The sequence below is a fragment of the Muscardinus avellanarius genome (genome assembly GCF_963383645.1).
Source record: "Muscardinus avellanarius genome assembly, chromosome: 6".
In the NCBI taxonomy this organism is placed as follows: domain Eukaryota; kingdom Metazoa; phylum Chordata; class Mammalia; order Rodentia; family Gliridae; genus Muscardinus; species Muscardinus avellanarius.
The window spans coordinates 14,197,007-14,216,080 of record NC_137791.1 but is presented as its reverse complement, the minus strand read 5'-3'; the positions used below and the strand labels follow the sequence as shown (position 1 = coordinate 14,216,080).

The window sequence follows — 19,074 nt, the reverse complement described above, 5'->3', positions numbered from 1 at the left end:
TTTTAATGAGGTTTTTTTGTGGAGGATAAATGACATCCCAAATGAGATAGATATAAGTATATTGTGTGTTGAAATCCATCCAAAAATGAAACGGAAAACGATAGGCAGTATTCATGTAATTTATAACCTCCAAACTGTCTTTGCACAGGCTAGAATCAGGGTGTTTGGGTGACAACGGGCATTTGGTAGCTGCTTATTGACTGCCTGGAGGTCAAAAGATTGAAGAACAAACCTTCTGACCAGAACAGAAGGAAAAATGCCAAGTCATGCCCAAGGAAGGTATTGATAAGGGTGAGGTGAAGGGGTGGGAGAAAGAACACATCTAGTCAGAAGACTGAGTGCAAATATCAGTGTAGCGAGAGATACCAGTTTCCTTGCATGGAAATGGAATTTTTCTCACCGAAAATTTTCCTAGGTCATATTTTTCTGATTAGTTTTATTTATTGGGATTTTGTAGAATTTTAAAAACATCACTATTAACAAAACAGTTGTAGATCCCTTAAGGGGAAAAAATGCTCTAGGCAGGGTTTTTAATTGCTTGGTGCCCTCCTCGAATAACGACTTAATCAATAAATGAGCAAACACTAAGTGAAGAAGTTTTAATCAATATTATTGGAATCAACTCACAAAGGTGTCTAAAAATAATGTAAATAGACACATAAATCTAATAGAAGACACAATACTGTTATAAGTCGCCAATAAACAGACCTGTGAAGGTTGGACCTGACTTTTCTCTAAATTATCCTTTCCTTCCTCACATCTCCACAGACCCAGGAAAGTATAGAAATGAAAGAAAGAATAGCAGCTAACAAATAGATACCACCAACTAGGTGCCAGGTGCCCTTGTAAGCCTGTCTCACGCTCTAGCTTACAATGCCCCCATTGAGGTCAGTGTTGTTGGTTAACTGATGCAGAAGCAGAGGCCCAGCGAGATTAAAGGAAATGATCCAATGTTGGAAGCTGGTGACAGGTGGAGCTGGAATTCGAAATCCAGCTATGGACCCCAGAGCTGTAATTCACTCAGATAATGAACCAACACAATAGCTTACTCACATCTAACTTTTTAAAATTTATTTCCTGCTTTTTCAAAATCTCTTAAATGATCAAAATTTTGCTTAGTTTCTACATGTGCTCTCATTTCAACCTCTATTCTCCTTTCCCCAGAAAATAGTGCTAATGTACTATAGACCCCATGTGTGTAAACCAGCCCAGCGCAACGGCGTACACCTGTAATCCCAGGTTCGAGAACAGCCTCAGCAATTTAGTGAGACTCTGTTATAAAACTTAAAAGAATTAATAAATAGGGCTGGGGGTGTAACTTAGAGATAGAATGGCTCTGGATCCAATCCCTGGTATCAAAAGAGAAAGAGAAGAAATGCTCATAAATAATTTCAACGTTCCTGAGGTCAAGTTATAGAATAGATTGGATGGCGATGGGAGAATCCTGCATTGGATGGAGATGGGAGAATCTTGCATTAAAGATCACCTACAGCCGGGAGTGGTGGTGCACACTTGTAATCCCAACATTTGGGAGGCTGAGACAGGAGGATAACGGTTTGCATTTGCGGCCAGCCTCAGCTACCCTGGGTTCCATCCCCAGTACTGAAAGAAAAAAAAAAAAAAAAAAAAAGATCACCTCCAGCTCCCAGAAAAGAAAAACAGAAAAGTACATACAGAGCCAAGGAAATTCAAGCTTAATACAAGTCTAACACTGTGATAGAAACAATCTGACATTCTCCATTATAGTTTTTATTATATAAAAAACTATAAATTTATTATATAATAAAAACTATAACGGAGATTGAATCTAGGGACATTCTAGCTCTGCGCTATATCCCTGGCCATTTTTTATTTTTTATTTGGAAACACAGTCTCGCTAAGTTATTGAGAGCCTCCCCAAGTTTCTGAAGCTGGCCTTGAGCCTGCGATCCTCCTGTCTCAGCCTCCCAAATACTGGGATTACAGACATAGGCCACCACGCCTGGATTCATTATGTATTTTTAATGTTTCTGACACTCTTTCTCTGGCAATTTCACTTAGCAGGTCCCGATCAGTCTCTCTCACCTTAGTGTTAGGCCTGAGGCCCTTGGGGGCCCAGACATGCCTCACAGTCTTCGTCCGCAGGCCTGATCGTGCCAAACATACTTTGCTTCTGATTCCCCAAGTTTACGCGGCTAAAGAAACAGCCCTGGGTGTTTATAGGCTTCAGAGAAGCTAAGGACACTGCAGGAGAACCCTTCATTACCCTTCCAGAAATACCCAGTGCCCGCAAAGTCACCTCAGGAGAGCCCGAAACCTCCCTTTGATTGTTCAAGGAAGGTGTTGACTCCAGGATTACAAGAGTGTGCCATCATGCCCAGCTTTTCTTTTTTAACGTGTGTGAGACTGGGGATTAAACCCAGGGGTATTCTACCTCTGATCTATACCCCACCCCAGCCCTATTTTATATTTTATTTTGAAATACCGGTCTCCCTAAGTTGCTGAGGCTGGCCTTGAACAAGTGATCCTCCTGTCTTTGCCTACCAAGTACTGGGATTACAAGCATATGCCACCATGCCTAGTTATGAACTTATTTTAATAGTATATCAATAGCTGAAGGCTTCTAGAAATGAAGACGTTTCTTTTAAGACTTGGAAATTTGTCTCCCATTCTTAAAAAAAGAACTACTGAATACTATGCATTTGTTCAGTTACTAAGGGACAGTGCTCTGTTTTGCCTGTGAAGTGTTGTCTTGTTTTTACAGATTTGTGTGTGCGTGGCGCAGGGGATTGAACTCAGAGTTCTATGCTAAGCAAGTGCTCGCTGACTGAGCTGCATCACCAGCCTCCACTAATCCAAATATTAGCAATGAATAATAATTTTTTTTACCAAGCTCCAGAGGGAATTTAAGAGGAAATATTGAAATATTCCCACCTGTTGGGGTCAAGTGCATAGATTTTGTTTACTCTAGTTCCCCAATGAATAACCGTAGTCCTGTAGTGCTGCCTATGGGTCCTAACTCACTTGCCATCCTTCTACCTCAAATTAAAAGGAGCCAAGAGTCAGCCCAGGGGCTGGAGGGTAGAGATGGGCTGAATTAAGAAGTGTCATGTCAGCCGGGTGTGGTGGCGCACGCTTGTAATCCCCGCGCTTAGGAGGCAGAGACAGGAGGATCACGCGGGTTCAAAGCCAGCTGTGCTGGCTTAAGAGACCCTGTTTCCAAATATAAAAAATATATATAAAATAGGTCTGGGAGTGTAGCCCGGAGGTAGAAGGGCTTCCAGGAACCCCAGTACTATCAAAAAAAAAAACAAAAAAAAAACAAAGTGTCATGTCTTCTCCAGTACATTGTGAAGAGTGTTTGGCACACCAGTAGCTGGGAGATTCATTCTTCAAAGTCTGCAGCAGGAAGCTATCCACTTGAATTGGGGGGGGGGGGGCTATTTGTCAACTGGTTGAAAGGCAAGGTGGTCTGGATTCCCTCTGGAAAACTTCCTTCGCTATCACCACCTCCAACCCTTGGGGAGACAGTAGTGTCTCTAAATATGTTATCCACAGGTGGCTTATGGAGCCTTCGGGATGCTGCACTGACACTTAAAAAGTATTGCATAGGTGTCATATTCTCCTGCCCTGGATGCAAATCACAGTGGGCCTAGGAATTGTGAGTTTACTCTTGAGTAATTAACAGTTCTCGGAGTCACTTTGGGTACCCAACACAGGGAAAAAATAAAATTTAAAATAAACATTTTTTTTTTCCTGCTGGGCCCCTTCCCTCCTAATTCCTACACCTAAAGAAAAAAGGATCTCTGTTGCTTATTTGTGAGGCCTTCCACAATTGACGTGTATCTTGCAGTCCGTTTTTAAGCTCCTGTCCTCCAAGGACCCTCATCCATCTAGGAGCACCTTTTAGACATCTTTTAGAGCCCATATTGGCCCTAGTACAGCTTGCTTTTGCACAGGCCTACCATTGAGACACGGCGCTTGTCCAGAGTACACTCTCCCAGCTCAATAGCGGCCATCTCCAGCTCCAGCCCCACGTGAGACATTGGCGTCCCTCTGCAGATTATAGGCAGGAAGGAGACCAGACTCCTCCCTCTGCTTTTAGCTTTTCCGAAGTTCCAGTGTGTTTTAACTAAGCCCCACCCACAGATAACATACTTCATAATCCTTCTGGGGGATTCCTCAGAGCAAGCCCTTCCAAGCTTAGGGATGAGAGGTTCCCCCCCAACATCTTTGGCTAAAGGAGTGGGATCCTATATGATGATGCTCTGTCCATAGACAATATCTTTACCAACCTCCCTGCCTGCTTCTTCCTTTCCCCCTTCTTTATTGTTTCTTAATAGATGATGGCGTGTAGAATCATAGAACAGGTTCCTTTATATCCATTGTCCATCCATTAAGAGAGGGCAGAGCAGAGATATGGGTAGAGGTAGGAGAATCTATCTCCTGCTTCTTTTCTCTGTGCATTTCCTTAGGAGAAACTGAGTCAGGAAGAGACCTATGAGAGTATAAAAGAAATTGTTTGTTGAATGCCTTGATGATCTTGACCTAAGGACCTCATCTCTAGCTGGTAGGACTATTCAAGTCCCTTTCACTTTTTTTTTTTTTTTTTTTTGTACCCAGGGGCATTCTACCCTTGAACTCCAACCCCAGCCCTCTTTTTTTTTTTTCTAATTAATTAATCGCCGGGCGTGGTGGCGCATGCTTGTAATCCCTGCGCTTGGGAGGCAGAGACAGGAGGATCGCGCAGGTTCGAAGCCAGCCGTGCACACTGGCTTAGGAGACCCTGTTTCCAAATAAAAATGTAAAAATAGGTCTGGGAGTGTAGCCCGGAAGTAGAAGGGTTTCCAGGAACCCCAGTACCACCAAAATAATAATAATAATAATTAATCTATTTATTTATTTATTTCAGGGGGGTACTGGGGGTCGAATCTAGGGGCATTCTGCCTCCAAGCTACTCCCCCAGCCCCAGTTTTTATTCTTTATTTTGAAACAGGATCTCACTAAGTTGTGAAGGGCCTCGCTAAGTAGCTGAGGTTGGCCGCAAACCTGCTATCTTCCTGTCTTAGCCACCCATATTGGGATTACAAGCGTGCACCACCACACCTGGCTCTTTTTGTTTTTGTTTTGAAACAGGGTTGTACCTATGTTGTTGAGACGAGCCTCAAACATGTGATACTTCTGTTTCAGCCTCAGCTAGGTTGCAGGCATGCACCACAGTGCCTGGCTTACAGTCCTTTTAAAAGAACCTAGAAATAGGTCAGTCATATTCTTCAAAATGTACTCACAAGACAAAAATAGTTATTAACGCCTGGCTGAAGTTATAGCTTTAAAAACAAAAATCATTTTTACGCCAGCTGTAACGGCTATCACTGCAACCACACAGGACTCTCCAGGGACAACATTCAAACTAATTACGGAAACAAACTTCCAGAGAGTTCATACCGAGAAGGCTTGTGTTTAGTCCCTCTAATGATTCACTTTCTCTGATTCAAAGAACTCGATATACACTTCTCTGGGGATTTTTCTCTCGTAAAGACACATTCTCTTAAAATCAGACCAGAAATGACATACGCTCATATTTTTTTAGGTTTATTTAGGCAGCAATAAATAAAGCATTCCAAGCATCTATATTCAGAAGCTTTAAACGCCCCTAAGACCTGATCTGACCCCAACCTGAACATGAAAACAAGAAAAAGATTATGCATCCAGGACTTTTCTAGGGAAGATGATTTTCCATCTCTGTGAGTCAAAACAGCTGAGGGAAAGAAGCCAAGTTAATGTGGACATCACATATCTATTTCAGCTCTACAGCCATCGGCTGCTGCATTTGCAAAACTGTAATTTGCAGGTTTCGTGACTATAAAATACACAGGATGGGATCAGAAATCAACATATGTAGATAAAGCATTCCAGTGTTGACAGGGGAGTTGCGAGAGTGAGTAGCCTCATCTGCTTTCCTGCCTTTCATTAAAACCAGGCACGGCAAAGTAGCTCGCCTTGACTGTGGATAAATAGGCTGGCTGGAACCAGTCATGAGCATGATTTCCCTTGGTGCCCATAAGATTCACATTAGCCCTGGAAAAGATGATTGCTTTGATTTGTGAGCCTGGCCTGGCCTGGCAGACAAAAGAATCAGCCAGCCTATTTAAGATCTTAGCCCCCACTGTCATATCCCCTTCTGAAAAGAATTAAGCCACAGGGGACAACTGGTAGACCCACTGCAGTGTTTGCGGATTGTGACACTGCTCCCAACAATTGTCTCCATGTCCCTAATGTTACAGCAACATCACACCCTTGTTTCCAAGCCCTTCAGCTCTCCAGTTCAGCGGCAGCTACAGCTGTTCTGAAGAGCCAAGGTCTTTGCAATAAGCACAGGCCTGGATCGTTGTGCCTGCCCAGATGGGCACGCATCCCCCAGTCCATGGTCCACAGGGTGTTCCCCCATAGCGTCCTCCATGAAAAACACTTGCCGATCCAAGGAAGCCCACCCAGGACCAGACTCCCAGGGCTCTCCTTTCTGGTCCCTCTGATAAGGAAGAGAGAGGACCCACTAATTCACATACAGCTCAGAAGAGAACTAATCAATTTTCACCGCAGATATATCAGTGTTTGGAGCTTAGATGTGACATGAGAGAAACCTATCTTCTGGAATAAAGTAACTGTACCAGCAGCTTAAATCTGCTGATTGCTGCAGTCCGTCTCAGATGCCCTGTTACTCGTTGACAATACCATCTCCTATTTGATTAATCCCTTGCAGTGCTATCTCAGTTTTGCTAAGTGTCACAGTTCAGCAGCTGTTATAAGGATGAGCCTGGGAAAAGGGCTCATCTTTTTTTTATCTTCTCTGGGCACTTTACCACACAGACACGCTGCACCTGGATCACGGGACCCAGGTTGCAGCTGAGAGCAGGAAACACAGTTGGCAGGCCAGAAGTTTTGCAATGTCTGAGCAGCATGAGCCGTAAATAAAACATTATTCCTCTTTGCACTCATTGCCAAAGCAAATCCCCAGGGACTTCCATCATTCCGAGATGAAGAAAGCAGGAACAGCCATAAATGGCTTTTGGATGACATTGTGTTGAGTCGGAGGTTCAGTAAGTCACAGTGTTTCAGGGATGAAATCTAGTGGTTGAGAACAAAGGAAAGTGTGGCCCTCGGGACACAGCAGCTGCTATAAAATGACATCATGGGAACGGGGCTAGCAAGAGGCAGGACGTGTGGGAATTGGCCATGTGTGAGCCCCGATTGTCAGTGTGACTTTGGCCCAGTCACTTACCTCCTTACATCTCTATTTGGCAATTGTACTAGCAGGTGACTTCTAAGATCCTTCTCCAGACACATAACTCTGGGACTAAAGTTAGAATCCCTGTCTTGGCAGGGTTCCAGTTTCACCAGGAAAATTTCAAGGTCTTGCATCCTTGCTTATAAGCCCTTCTAGCCCTCCCCCCCTTTTTCTTCCAGCAGCACCCAGACCATCTGCTAGGAACAGTGCCCTTGGCTTTCCCCACACCGCATTGCTGAGGCAATGGAAGGTTACTGTGAGGCCCAGCATCTGCTCATCTCCATAAAGTATATGGCTGCAAAAATAATACAGGGCCTTAGAGGCAGCCAGAAGAGCAACGCAATTGACCTCGGTCCATAGCTTGGTCCCAGACTCTTTCTGCCACCCACACACACACAGTGAAACATACAGTTAGAGCCTTCTCACACAACACTAATTCCTACTTCTTACGTAGCCCTCAGCTCATAGATCATTTTTCTTTTTTCTATTTCTTGAGCTGGGGATTGAACCCAGAATCACTGTACCTCCAAGCTGCATCCTTAGCCCTTTTTTATTTTTATTTTTACTTTATTTTGAAACAAGGTCCCACTAAGTTGCTGAGGGTGTCACTGAGTTTCTGAGGCTGGCCTTGAACCTGTGGGTCTCCTGTTTCAGCCTTCTAAATATTGAGAGTACAGACATGTGCCACCTCACCCGGCTCTTAGCATTGCCCTTAACAGTGATAGCTATGATGGTCTGTTGCTGAAATGAAAATATTGCACAGAGCAATTCTTCTTTATTCTGTTTTCAAAATCAGTGCTAGGCAATAGCAAACAATAGGGGGGAAAAAGCATTGGTTTCTCCGCTAGAGTGATGTATGTATAAAGTCTGTATTTATGTGTTTGTATGAATGTATACCATATGGTAGTTAGATTCATCCTATCTATCTTTATAATGTTTGTATATTTATAATGCTTTTATTTTTACAGTAAATACCAAATGTATTGTCTTTTTCTCGAGGAAATAGTTGAAAAAAACATGTGACATAATTGGGAATTGGTATTTTCTCCATTTTACAAGAGGTACAAGTACCAATTCAGAATCGTTGATCTCAAATCAAGGGAGAAAAAGAAATCTTCTCACCTGACCCCAGTTCTCAGGTGGTCAGTGCTGTGTGTGTTCTTTATCTGTCAAGTAAGTAATTGTACAGAAAAGTAGTGTTAATCACCTAAGAATAGATCCAGTTTATCTAAATATTTTAAGACTTTATTTTGTCACCAAAATATTTAAGCTCCAAACATCTTAGTGAGGATTTGGTTTAATTGCTTAACAAGTTGAATGCAAAAAAGTAAATTTCTCTTTCTTTGTGAAATATGAAACAGAAAAATGTTTTGTAAAATAAATATAATAATGAGTGTCAATTCATTATTGAAATGTCAGGAATAAAATATGTGAGTATCATCTTTCAAAGACAGGAGCCTAGCTCTCTCCTGGTAGAAAGAAATACCTTGAGATTTCCTTCCAAATCTGAAAACATAATTCACCCATAGCTTCTTGTTCTGTCTTTATAACATTCTCCATTCTCACACAAATAGGAATTTCCATCAGAAAAGGGAAAAACAAACCAGAGAAGCTAAATCCAGTTTTCTGCTGGAGCCTAATTGTTTTTCTAAGAATGGACCGTCACTGGTTAAACTGATTTCCTAAACACAAGTGCCAGAAAAGCTCACTTATTTCAAACAAATACAGAAGAATTAAAGACCTAGGTAAAACATGACCATATCAGGTGATTTAAGACTCAAGGGCATCAGGGCGGGTCTTCTTATCAAAGCAACCATCTAGAGTCTACTCAGAATTTCTGGCTATAGGTGGGAGACTGAATCCCAGGTTTATCTCCGGTACTTACCTAAATACCTCCAAAGATGGATAAAAAGTACAAACCTACCTGGAACCTGAGAATGGAGGAAGGATTGCAATAGACAATATGTCAACAAATTTAGGAAGATGAATTTGCTTGGAAATGGAGAAAGCTGAAGTTTACCTTGCCTTCTGCAGGAGAAACCGATAAAAGCAAAACATGTTGAACTCATAGCCATGAAGAGTCCCAGGACAGAGGAATCCTCTCGAGAGGAGACTACTGTAGCCAGGCGCGGCATGGCGGGTGATGCACGCTGGTAATCCCAGCCCTTGGGAGGCTGAGACAAGAAGATTGCAGGTTTGCAGCTAGCCTCAGCAACTTAGTGAGACCCCCAGCAATTTACTGAGACCCTGTTCCCAAATAAAATATAAAATAGGGCTGGGGTTAAGGGGGGCTAAAAGGTAAAATGGCTCCAGATTCAATCCCTAGTACCATAAAGAGAGAGAGGAAGAAAGAGTGGGAGGAGAGGGCAAGAAAGTGAGAGAACTATTGGAAAGAGACTTTGAAGAGCTTTAAGACCAGCCCCAGGTCCTGTCCCCATTCTGAGCCACCCAGAAGTTTCCTCAGGCCCCTAGTGAAGTCCTTCCAAGAGTGGCAACCCTATCCATGCAGTTTATCTTGATTCCTCCCATGAAAAAACGAATGAATAGAGAGCAGGGATGGCTAGACAGTTGTGAGAAACCAGTAAATTTAAAGAGAACGTAACAAAATAGAAACTCCAAGGAAACCAAGACTATTCAGAACGCAGGATTCTGTAAGCTATCATTTGTATCACTGCAGAGTTAGAAGACAGTCATGTTTCCACGAAAAAGAAGCAGATGCTACAAGACATTGGGGATTTCCAGAGAAAGAAAAATAGTTCTTGGAAATTAAGAAATACAGCATAATTGAAAATTCCCAAACAATGATTAACTGATAAAACCTTTTGAGAGCTAAAATACTGTTGGCCTTGTTAAACTATGTTCTTAGTGTAAAATAAAAATTTAAAAATTAAGTCTCATTTTAGAATTAAATTTAAAAAGAAGGGAAAACAAACCAAAAAGCAGTCCATCGACACACCATTAATTTTTTTATGTTAGTAACTTCCTTTTTATTTATATTTTTTATTTTTATTTTTATAGTTTTTGGTCCTGGGGATTGAACAACCCAGGGGTATTCTACCTCAGAGCTACACCCCCAACAAATTTTTATTTTTTATTTGGAAACAGGACCTAACAAAGTTTTTGAGGGTGTCACTAAGTTGCTGGGATTGGCCTTGAACCTGCATTCCTCCTCTTTCAGCCTCCCAAGTGCTGGGGTTACAAGCGTGCACCACCACATCTGGCAAGGGCTTCCATTTTGATAAGGAAACTGCTTCCTAGCTCTGAAGCCAATAACTTGAGATTGGATCTTACATTCTTTCTGATTCTCATAGTAAGATCATCACCAAGCCCTATCCATTCTGTGTTTTGAGTCTCTTCATGTGCTGCCTCCCTCCGACTCGCCCATCATCCACCATCTTTATCATCTCTTCCCTTGGTTTTTGCCAAGGCCACTACTTTTCTCTTGCTAACCTTGTCATCCAGGTTGTCCTCATTCTGCCTCCTGAGTCATCTTTCATAGAAATCTGATTTCTGCCACTGTGTTGCTTAAAGTGTTTTTATCATCTATGGGATTAAAGCTCTGCCTCTGCACCTAACTGCCTGATGGTCACAACTCCCACCTGGCGCCTTATGCAGAGGGATTTTTCTAAGTCACCCTTGGTTTTAGACCCTCTGCCCCCCATGCTTGCCTCACTGCCGGCCAATGCCTGTGTATCTCTCATCATATCTCATCTGCCTTTTTCTCTGAGAGGTCTCCTCTGCTACTCCAAGCAGAAACTGGTATCTCATTTAGAATTTCTTGAGAAATTGCCTGTCACCCCTGCTAAGTTTATACATTCTCAAAAGTCTGGACTGGACTTTTTAGAACCAAGTATAAATGATGGCATACAGTTAGATGCAATAAACATTGGATGGATGGATGGATGGATGGATGGATGGATGGATGATGGGTGGATGGATGGATGGATAGAATATGGATGAATGGATGGATGATGGAGGGATGGAGGGATGGATGGATGGATGGATGGGTGGATGACTGAATATGTTTTTTTATGGGAAACCAATGATAGCATCAGTAGAAAAGTGGAAGAGATTTATTATAACATATTTGTGCCAAGCTTAGTGGCACATGCTTGTAATTCCAGTACTTGGGAGGCTGAGACAAGAGGATTTCAGGTTTGCAGACAGACTCATCCAGTTATTGAGGCCCTCCACAACTTAGTGAGACCCTGTTTCAAAATAAATATAAAATAGGGCTGAGGGTGGAGCTCAGAGGTCGAATGCAATGCCTCTGGGTTCAATCCCCAGCACCACAAAAAGAGACCATATACTTGCATTTTGTTTGCTAATGAAAGAATGAATGTATCTTCCAGGATAATCAAGTTAGACCAAGGCTCCTACCCCCATGTGGCTTAGGAGCATAGTGTGAAACTGGTCCCTCATCCCAAGGAAGGAGGGAGACTAATGCCCTGTAGAAATGGACTGATTATTTATTATTTATCATTATTGATATTGTACTACACAGCAGAAAGAGAATTAAAAGCAGTGAAGAGAGATGAAGGAGCGGAAACAGCAATAAAGGAGAGATGTTTTGGAGAAAGATTCTAAAGCCTAACCACATAAATTTCTGCAGATGCCCCGATGGTGTCATAAAACCAAATGTCCAGAAGCGAGGGTAGGCTTACATGAAGCTTTTCATTTCTGTTTTGTCCCCTCAGCACAAACTCCTCTTATTTTATATTAATGCATGATAAATGGAGATGGCCCAGCTGAGAGGTAATTTAGGATTGGCCTCAAATCCTGGCTCAGACACCCACTTGATAGCTATAACCCACTCGCTTTCTCTCAATTTCCTCATCGTTAAAATGGTCAAAATGAAATGTATCTCACGAGTTCATAGTGAAGATTAGATGAATAATGAGCATAAAGTTTCTAGTTCCCTGGGCATGCTGGCACACACCTGTAATCCCAGCAACTCAGGAAAGGCTGAGGCAGGAAGGTTGCCAGTTCGAGGCCAGTCTCTGCAACTCACTAAGACCCTGTCTCAAAATAAAAAGGGCTGAGGATACAGCTCACTGGTAAAGTGCTTCCAGGTTCATTCCCAGTATTGTAAAAATAAATAAGCCACCGCCTGGAGTAGTGGCACACTCTCGTAATCCCAGTACTTGGGACTGAGACAGGAGGATTGCAGGTTCGCAGCCAGCCTCAGCTACTTAGTGAGGTCCTCTGCAACTTAGTGAGATTCTATTTCAAAATAAAAAATAAATTAGGGCAAGGGACATAGCTCAGAGGTAAAATGCCCCTGGATTCAATCCCCAGTACCCCAAAAGTAAATAAATAATAAATAGCCGGACACGGTGGTCCACACTGGTAATCCCAGTACCTGGAAGGCTGAGATAGGAGGCTTACAGGTTTGAGGCCAGTCTCAGCAACTTAGTGAGAGCCTGTTTCAAAATAAAAAATAAAATTGGGGCTGGAGGTGTAGCTCAGAGGCGCAGCACCCATAGGTTCAATCCCCAGCACAAGAGAAAGAAAAGATAAAGAAAGGAAAGGAGGAGAGTGAGGGAGGAAGGGAGAGAGATGGGGAGGAAGAAAGAAAGAAAGAAGTAAATAAGAAAAGAAAGAAAGAAAGAAGGAAAGAAAGAAAGAAAGAAAGAAAGAAAGAAAGAAAGAAAGAAGAAAACTTAATTCCTAGTTTTGTGCCTGACACTTATTAATCATAAATGTTACTGTGTCCCACTCTGTATACTGTCTCCCCATGAGAAAGTACATTGGACATACATATCCTAAGTATCTATCGGTGCAATTGAAATTTTCTGATATAAAGGTGTCTGATATAATTTTTCTGATATAACCCAGGCATGGCGGTGCACGCTTGTAATCCCAGTACTTATGAGACTGACACAGGAGGATGATAGGTTTATGACCAGCCTCAACAACTTAGTGAGGCCCCCACACACAACTTAGTGAGACCCTGTTTCAAAAATAAAAAACAAAAATAGGGCTGTGGGTATAGCTCAGAGGAAGAATACCCTGGGTTGAATTCCCAGTTCCACAAAATGTGTATGTACATACATACATACATACATACATACATACATCTACAAAGCACCTTTATGAGCTACATTCCACAGGATATATTGAGGACTTGATAGCTCTAGGCTAGATCTTGAACCATCTGCCTGCGGGGATGGGAGCCAACTTCACCAAGTTCTACTTCCATTACCAGAATTACCAGAGCCTGAGTCAGAAAGCTTGCTTGTCATTCTTTAGCTTCTTCCACTAATTTATCGTTTGAATGCTCCTGAGTTATTAACTGCCACCTTTATGACCATGACCTCATATAAAATAAGGACTGGCCTCATCCTACCAATGAGAGAGAGAACTCTGCTACTGGTAGCATCACCAGTCAGCCCAACCATCAATCAGCAATCCATCCGGGTCAATCCCTAGAAGGTCATGTGTATATGCTTTCAACACTCGGCTGTGTACTGTTGTAACAGGTTGAACAGTCCTTATCTGAAATTCTTGGGACCAGAAGCATTTTGGATTTCTGATGTTTTTCAGTTTTGGATACCACTGGGGAAGGAACACAAGTCTAAATACAAAACCCATTTATGTTCTATGGACACTGTTTATGTGTAACCTGAAAGCACTTGTGTACAATGTTTTTAAGTATGCCTTGTCATGTGTGGTCAGGTATGGATTTTCCCACTTGTGGGGTGTTCAGAAATTTTCAGATTTTATATTTTGGGACTGGTGGTGTTCTCCTTATAATTCAACAGACAGTGGGTTTACCTATAATAGTAGGTAGTGTTTTGGCCTACACACCACCGATTTATGGATAAGCTGGTAGTCTTAGATTTGCTAAGTCTTGATATTCTTGCTTGTGTTCATAAGTTGAAATTCAGGGGACAACTTGGAGCAAATATTTTGGAAATACTGCTTGAATACACCTGTGTTTGCAAGCAAAGGGGTGCCACACACATATGCATCCAAAAGCTACTAGAAGATTTTTCTAAAATACAGAAATACCTAACCCACAGGCTTCTGTGCTACTCCTCACTGCAGTTTCTTCCTCCCTTTGGGGTAAAAATTTGCAAGGAAAATGTCTGGGAAAAAATAAAATATATTGTGGTTAAGTGATTTAGCCAAACTCTCCTCCCTATATCTGTTGAAGTTGTTATTATCTGGGATACCATCCGCTTAGTCTGGGTGGTAGGAAACTGTGCTTCCTTAATCTAAGGCTTCCTATGGAGCACACATCAGGATCCCCAAGAGAGAAGGAAGCCAGGTCGCCCATCTACCTCACTCACATACAGTACGTAGGTGCACACATGAACCCAGGCACACACTTCTACCAAACCTCACCTGGGGGCTTGACTCGTCATCCCAAGTCACTAGGAACTGGTTGTCTAGGAATTTCCCCCAAATTATTCTAGGCAGAGTTAGCAAACTGGTACCACGAGTGGCTCCGCCTACCGATGTGTTGTATTTGGTCATCAGAATGCTTCTGATGAAGTTCAGATAGGAGCTACCATTTAAACCTGACAAGATTTTTGCAGACACACCTGAATTTCCTACCTAGGAAAGCTGGAAGACACCGCAGTCATGGGCCCCCGTTTCCTCACGGCGACACTTGGCTCCACCCGAGTGTCCACAGGTCTCTTGAAACAAACATGTGCTCTCCAGTTCACTACAACCTTGCAACCCCAAATTTAGGGACCGTTTCAAAGCAACTGAAGATCACTTTATGATTTTTTTTCTATTATATATCAGGTTGTAAAAAATCCAACTGGTAAATCCATGCAGTAAAATGGTGTGTGCTGACTAACCAACCGCGTGCACGGTCAGGACTCTCACTAGTAACTAATGCTCACAGCAGGCAGGAACAATTAGCAGATTTATGGACTGGAGTTCCATCAAAAAAGTGTATCAAACAAATCATTCACTTCTATAAATAAAGGCTTATTCCTTAATCAGAGCTGTCAGCACAAAACCCATTGGCTGCACTTAAACTCCTGCTGTGCAGCGAGAACACTGGAATGAGCGTGGTTTCTTTTATTAAAGGAAAAATATGTTATAATACCGCCACTGTTATTTAAATGAGGAGTTAATGAGAAAATTGGATTTGAAAATCAAACTTTATGCAGGGACAGGATTGATTAAAAAAACATATCTTTCCTGTCGTGAAGTTGAAATAAAATGTATGCAATAGGATATATAAACATTTGCATACACAGAACATGTATACATGCACATGAGTAAATGTGTGTGCATATGTACTATGCACAAAAACATACATGTGTATATGCGTGTGTTTACAGATGCCATAGGTGTCAACCTGTGTTTCTAAAGCAGAACTTTTATGGACACACGTCTCTGTGCATGTATATGGCACACATGCATGTCTGCACATACATATATACATGCATACATACATATTACTTGGTACCATCAACTTTATGTCATGGTAGTCAGCCATTTCTCACCAGGGAAAAATTAAACTTCTGGTTGTGACTCATAATTACTGCTGGAAAAGAAACTAGTTCCAACTTCGCCTACCAGAGAGAACAACTCCCAAATAAATTTGGGTTTTGTTTCTTCAGTAGATGTAAAGGCCCCATAATAAATGCACAAAGCAAACGTTCCCCTACAAGTAAGATGTCCCTAATCGTAGGTACAGTATGTTCCTAGCATTCAAGTCTTATGATGGAACATTTTTTTCAGCCTAATAAAATGGTAGGTGTCCGTCCATCCTAAAAGAATATTTTCAGTGTGCTGAGGCACCTGGGAACATGGTCAAATGGTGATAGCACTGGAAAGTGAAATGTGAGGCTTTGCTAGACCAAGAGGAAATACTGAAAGTTCCTGTCTCTAGTCTATACCTCTGAAAAAAATATAACTTCTTGGTACTAAAGCTAAGTCAAGGCCCAGATTCTCCTGCCACCTGCCACCTATGTGTCTTTGGGCAAATGGCCCAACCTCTCTGTACCTCTGTTTCATCATCTGTAAAGTGGAAGTAAAAATGATACTTACCTAGTGAGATTGAATGTAATACAGAATCCTTAGAAAAGGGCCCGGTCTATTAATAAGCATTCCAAAAAAGTTTGCCCTTGTTTTTTACAGAGGAAAAGATAGAAGTTGATATGGAGTTTCTTACAAGATTCTTTCAGAGTCAAAAGAATGAAATCCGGAGATGCCAGGAAAGTGAAATTAGGAATTTTATTTTAAAGCAGAGATGCAGATCACCCCTAGGGGCCTTGGTGGACTCCAGAGTCCAGCTGGGCCTTCTGGCACTGCCTGAGTATAGCCCAGGCCCCAGGCCCACAACTGCACACCGCCCTTCCTCAAAGTCCATTCGATCCACCATAAAGAAGCAGGGTTAGAGCTTCCAGGCAGGGAAGGGGGCCCGAGAGCATAGACAATATTGGTGCTGAGCAGAGGGCTTCATATATGTTCTAAGCCCCTGGGTACAGACATTAACCAAGGAAAAAAGTCGCAGGGTTTTTATTTTCATTTTGTTTTTCTTGACTTAGTTCATCTGTCATCTATGCCCTTTAATTCCCCAAAGTTATGGGCCTGCTGGTTCTGTGCCTTTGTTCTCTGGTCTATTCATAGCAACAGCCCATGAGTCCAAGGTTGGTGCACAGAGGTCTTTGGTCCCTAACACCTCGGCTCTTCTCTGCGTTTCATTGTTTGTATTCAGATCTGATGAACATCAGATGAACATACTGGGGGGTCTGGAATTTTTTTTAATCCTTACCTTCTGGGAGTCCCAGTCCTTCGCTGCCTCCCCAATACCTAACTCCCCCAAGGGATTCACATTACTAAACCTATACCACGTGCCAAGAAGCTTGCAGAGTTTTCCGTATTTTATCTAACCTTTATAATTAAGAGCATTCTTTTACATATAAGAAACAGAGTTAGACAGCAGACTAGGAGCCATGTCCAAGAGCATGCATGGGGGGAGTGACGGGGCTGGGGTTGGATGTTTCTGTCACACTCTCCAAAGCCCTGGTTCTTTCTAGCACACCCCGTCTCAAAAATGCAATTGTAAGATGGAAAACCGTACTCACCCCTGATACTGGAATTACAAACCTTTGAGGGAAATATATTCCAAGACATCCTAATCAGGTGTTATCTGTGCCCCTGACCCTCTCCAGGGTATTTTCTCTTAGGTGCATTAAAAAAAAAAAAAAAGATAACCTGGGCTTTGGTCCCCAGTGGGTTAATGAGAAGGGGGACAAAGGTGAGGTTCTCAAGGGGCCTAGTTTCTTTGTGCCAGGCCTGTGGGTTCCTAGGGAGTGAGGGAGTGTTTTTCCTACAACTGCCTCTGAATTAAAGATGCTTCCTGAGCCGGGCGTGGTGGTGCACACTTGTAATCCCAGTACTTGGGAGGCTGAGACAGGAGGATCCGGGTTCTTGGCTAGCCTCAGCTACTTAGTGAGGCCCTTTGAAACTCAGTGAGACCCTGTTTCAAAATAAAGAATAAAAAATAGGGCTGGTGGGTATATCTCAGAGGTAGAATGCCTCTGGGTTCCATCCCCAGTACTGCAAAAATTAATTAATTAATTAATTAATTAATTAATAAAATGATGCTTCCTTAGTATCCATGGAGATTTGGGCAGCTCAGTACCAGATGAGCAAGTTATATATCATTTGGAGGATTTATGGTTTTTTGACCACTCTGCACTATGTTTGCCATTATTAATAAAACATCCTACATTATAGAAAAATTTTAGACATAGTCTCAGGCAGCTGTTTTTCTGTGGTAAAGTAATGTAAAACATTTGCAAGCAGTAAAAGAAAAAAATATCAGAAGACTGCAAGATAAGATCTATTTTACGATAAAGTACCGTTCGGGACATGGCCTGTGGCTATGGCTACAGGTTTTTCAAAATGTGTGTTGATTGTATGGTACTGGGAAACATCAGCAAAATGATAAACACAGGGTGTAGCAATCAAAAGGCTGAGGAGGTGCTCTCACTGGGACAGATGTTTATAACTATCTGTCCTAAATATTTGTGAGGTTAAAAAATAAGAGGGGAGTCATTGTAAACACTGATAGTCATTTGAAAGAGCAGCAACATGATATTTTTTTTAAATCAAAATTTAGGATCTGCTGGGCGTGGTGGCGCACGCTTGTAATCCCCGCACTTGGGAGGTGGAGACAGGAGGATCGTGCTGGTTCGGAGCCAGCCTCGCTGGCTTAAGAGACCCTGTTTCCACATAAAAAGTTAAAAAATAGGTCTGGGAGTGTAGCCCGTGGGAGTGTATCCCAGAGGTAGAAGGGCTTCCAGGAACCCCAGTACCACCAAAAATAAAATAAAATTAGGATCTACATGGGTCATTTCTGCAAAGGATTTTATGTAAAATAGAAAGGTCATAAAACATGTAAGGAATAAGAAGGAAGAGCCAGGTGTGGTGGCGCACGCTTGTGATCCCCGCGCTTGGGAGGCTGAGACAGGAGGATCGCGCAGGTTCAAAGCCAACCTCAGCTACTTAGTGAGGCTCTCAGCAACTTAGTGAGACCCTGTTTCCAAAAAATTATAAAATAGGTCTCGGAGTATAGCCCAGAGGTAGAAAAGCCCCTGGACTCCATCCTCAATACCACAAAAAAAAGAGAGAGAGAGAGAGAGAGAGAGAGAGAGAGAGAGAGAGAGAGAGAGAGAGAGAGAGAGAGAAAGAGAGAGAGAGAGAGAGAAGGAAAAGAAGAAATCATAAAACACTTGGAGGATATCTAGAACAACTGGCTGGAAATCTGTTTCACTAATTAGACAAAGCCATCTTGCCAAAAATGTCAGTGACTTAGTATAATATTTATTAGT

The 19,074-nt window shown here is 42.2% G+C and overlaps 1 protein-coding gene across 1 annotated transcript in view; it reads left to right on the top strand.

Moving 5' to 3' along the window:
• The window catches only part of RNF150 (ring finger protein 150), a gene marked incomplete at both ends in the record, with an annotated part of 239,918 nt that overhangs the window by 196,555 nt on the left and 24,289 nt on the right, over positions 1-19,074 (top strand). The gene's annotated exons all lie outside the window — the stretch shown is intronic.